We start from the raw sequence: 3,757 nt of genomic DNA, 5'->3' as shown, positions 1-3,757 counted from the left end.
AGGTGCGTGCCACCATGCCCAGCTATTTGTTTTCAAATTTTTTCTTTTTTCTTTTTTTTTTTTTGTAGCGACAAGGTTTCACTATGTCACCCAGGCTGGTCTTGAATTCCTGGGCTCGAACGGTCCACCCATCTTGGCCTCCCCAAGTGCTGGGATTACAGGTGTGAGCCACCGCGCCTGGCTGCCTGCGTGCGTTTGCACAGGCTACTCTGCGGCTCTGGAATGCTTTCCCCTCCACCCCAGCTCCTCCTCATCCTTCCAGACTCAGCTTACATGTCAGAAAGTCTTTCCTGACCCACAGAGCTGGAGCTGGGCTGGAGCTGGAGCTCGGTGGGTATACAGCACTCTTCCCCTCTCTCTCTCCCTCTCTTTTTTTTTTTTGAGACAGAGTTTCGCTCTTGTTACCCAGGCTGGAGTGCAATGGCGTGATCTCGGCTCACCGCAGCCTCCACCTCCTGAGTTTAGGCAATTCTCCTGCCTCAACCTCCTGAGTAGCTGGGATTACAGGCACGCGCCACCATGCCCAGCTAATGTTTTGTATTTTTAGTACAGACGGGGTTTCACCATGTTGACCAGGATGGTCTCGATCTCTTGACCTTGTGATCCACCCGCCTCGGCCTCCCAAAGTGCTGGGATTACAGGCTTGAGCCACCGCGCCCGGCCGGGCCTATGTTCTTCTTTGTCTCCCCAGCTGACTTACAAGCTCCTTGAGGGGCGGGATGATATTTTGTCAGTGTGATTTACCAGTGCTTGGCCCATTGCTTAGCAATTAGGCACTCAAAGAATATTTTTGCATAGATGAATAAATGAATAAATTATGATACGCCAGGCACAGTGGCTCATGCCTATATCTCAGTACCTTGAGAGACCAACGTCGGTGGATCTCTTAAACCCAGGAGTTTCAGAACAGCCTGGGCAACATGGTGAAACCTGTCTACAAAAATACAAAAATTTGCTTTAGGGTGTGGTGGCATGCACCTGTAGTCCCAGATCCTTGGGAGGCTGAGGTGGTAGGAGCTCTTGAGCCCAGGTGCTGGAGGTTGCAGTGAGCCATGACTGCATCACTGCACTGCAGCCTGGGCTATGAAGTGACACCCTGTTTCAAAAAAAAAAAAAATGATGACAGGCATTCATTCATAATCTCTTATACTTTATTACTTATACCGCAAAGTGGCCTTTAAAAAATGCAGGCCAAGTTTGTGCAGTGGCTCATGCCTGTAATTCCAGCACTTTGGGAGGCCAAGATGGGCAGATCACTTGAGTCTACGAGTACAAGACTAGCCCAGGCAACATGGTGAAACCCTGTCTCTACAAAAAAATACAAAACTTAGCTGGGCGTGGTGGTGTGTGCCTCTAGTTCCAGCTACACAGGAGGCTGAGGCAGGAGGATTGCTTTAGCCCAGGAGGTTGAGGCTGCAGTAACCTGTGATTGTGCCTCTCCACTCCACCCTCGTTGACAGAGCAGAGTGTACATTTCATGAAGACCGTTCACCACTCTATCTCCTGGCTTAGTACAATGCATGGCACATAGTAGGTGCTCCAAAATATTTGTTGACTGAGATAACGAATGAATTAATGAATATGATAATAGCCTTTTGTGACTGAGGGCAGGCCCTGCCAGACTTGTAGACAGACAGAGAGTGATTTATTGTGCTTAAAGAAAAAGAGAAACTGGACTGCTAAGAACTGATGGAGGAAGGTAGGAAGGAATGTATGTTTGCCAGACTCCACTGTGAGCTCATGGAGTCTGGAAATCCCAGGGCCAGCTCATGCCACCTGACTCCAGTCAACACAGAATGAAATTCAGTATGCATAAACCAAAACCAAATGCTGGGCCGGCTTCTACTGTAAGTCCACCTGTATTCAAAATGTCCATATAGGAACCCATAGGGGGGTGTAAAGACTCCTGGCAGATGTGCCTCTTTGCTCTGTTCCAAAAGGTATTATTTTTCTCCAAGTTTCTTGCAATTCAAAAGAAATTGTTGTTAGGCAACAGAAACAATGAATAAAGACAGATGACTCATTCACCAATGCATTTGAGATCTAAAATGTATTAATTTAATTCGGTTTATATTACAATGAAACAATTCTTATTTCGATAGCACAGTTCCTACCCCTATAAAAATCTAAAAATGCCAGACAAATAAAGAATTTTTACAATGGTGAATACGAAGGGCCAGGTTCCCAAAATAAAGCCCACTGATACTTTAAAGAGAAGAAAAAAAGCACATTCCTCCTCCTCCAAACCTCTCTTCTTTAAAACTACCTCTTTTCAGATATAATTTTGCTTGGTTGTCAGAGTCTTTAATGTTTCCCCCTAGGTTCTCTTTCCCCATTGTTACCAACAAAAATATGAGCATGAAATGGGCAGAAAGTGTTTGTTTTATGTACACATCTTTGATCATATCAGAAAGGGAAGAATCATAAACACCCACTGCTGACTGATTTTAAGAACTAAATCTTGATTCCAGTTTCTACAGGGAAGATGAATAACATGAATAAAGAGAAGCTTACACATCTTTCATAAGTGTCAGGGGCCTAAGTTTGGTTCTTTTTATTTAAAATTTAACTCACTGGGTAAAGCCAATGGCATCCTCTGTGAGAAGAGGCCTGGAAGGGATGCAAGTGAAGCCCTTGTCCTGGGACCCCCAAACTCCCCAAACAGCCCCACCTGTCAGACCGATTGAAGCTGTGCAAAAAGACAAGATGTATATAGCATAACAATGCAGCATTTAAACCACCTCCATTATGGTATCGTCTTGACAGGAAAACTATATTGAATGTGGCTTTTCAACAAATATTTTTAAAAAGCCATTGGCATTTCAGAGGCTAAGTGGGAGTTGTTAAGAGCATGGTTCTGGGCCAATGCAGTGGCTCATGCCTGTAATCACAGCACTTTAGGAGGCTAAGGTGAGTGGATCACAAGGTCAGGAGTTCAAGACCAGCCTGGCCAGCATGGTGAAACCCTGTCTCTATTAAAGACAGAAAAATTAGCCAGGTGTGGTGCTGGGTGCCTGTAATCCCAGCTACTCAGGAGGCTGAAGCAGTAGAATTGCTTGAACCCAGGAGGTGGAGGTTGCAATGAGCCCAGATTGTGCCACTGCAATCCAGCCTGATGGGTGAGAGGGCAAGACTCTGTCTCAGGGGGAAAAAAAGGGCATGGTTCTGGATTCTGGCAGATCTGGGCCCCAGCACTGCTATATAATCTCAGCATGACCTGTCCCTGTTTTCTCATTTATAGAATGAGGGATACAACAGTAACTACTGTAGGATTGTTGAGAAGCTTGGATGAAATATGAAGCACTTGGAACAGAGCCTGACATACACCAAAGACTTAGTAAATATGAGCTATTATTATTTTTACTCATTGAGTGTATTAAAACAATTATTATTGTATGAGCAAATGAATTAATAAGTTTTGGGTATACATGACTTTACTTTGTTTTCTGCTCAGACTTACATTGGGTATCAGTGATTCTCAACTTTGGCTACACGTTAGAATCACCCAGGGAGATTTTTTTAAAATGCTAAATTCCTACTGAAGAACAATTGAATCCAAGTCTCTGGGGGCAGTGCCTGAATATCATATTTTTTAAAAGCTCTCCATGGGCCAGGCACAGTGGCTCACACCTATAATCCCAGCACTTTGGGAGGCTGAGACAGGTGGATCACGAGGTCAAGAGTTCGAGACCATCCTGGTCAACGTGGTGAAACCCTGTCTCTACTAAAAATACAAAAATTAGCTGGGCATGGTGGC

Source organism: Cebus imitator, unplaced genomic scaffold, assembly GCF_001604975.1.
Source record: "Cebus imitator isolate Cc_AM_T3 unplaced genomic scaffold, Cebus_imitator-1.0 Scaffold274, whole genome shotgun sequence".
Taxonomy (NCBI): Eukaryota; Metazoa; Chordata; class Mammalia; order Primates; family Cebidae; genus Cebus; species Cebus imitator.
The sequence above is the reverse complement of the archived record's forward strand: the minus strand, read 5'-3'. Positions refer to the sequence as shown.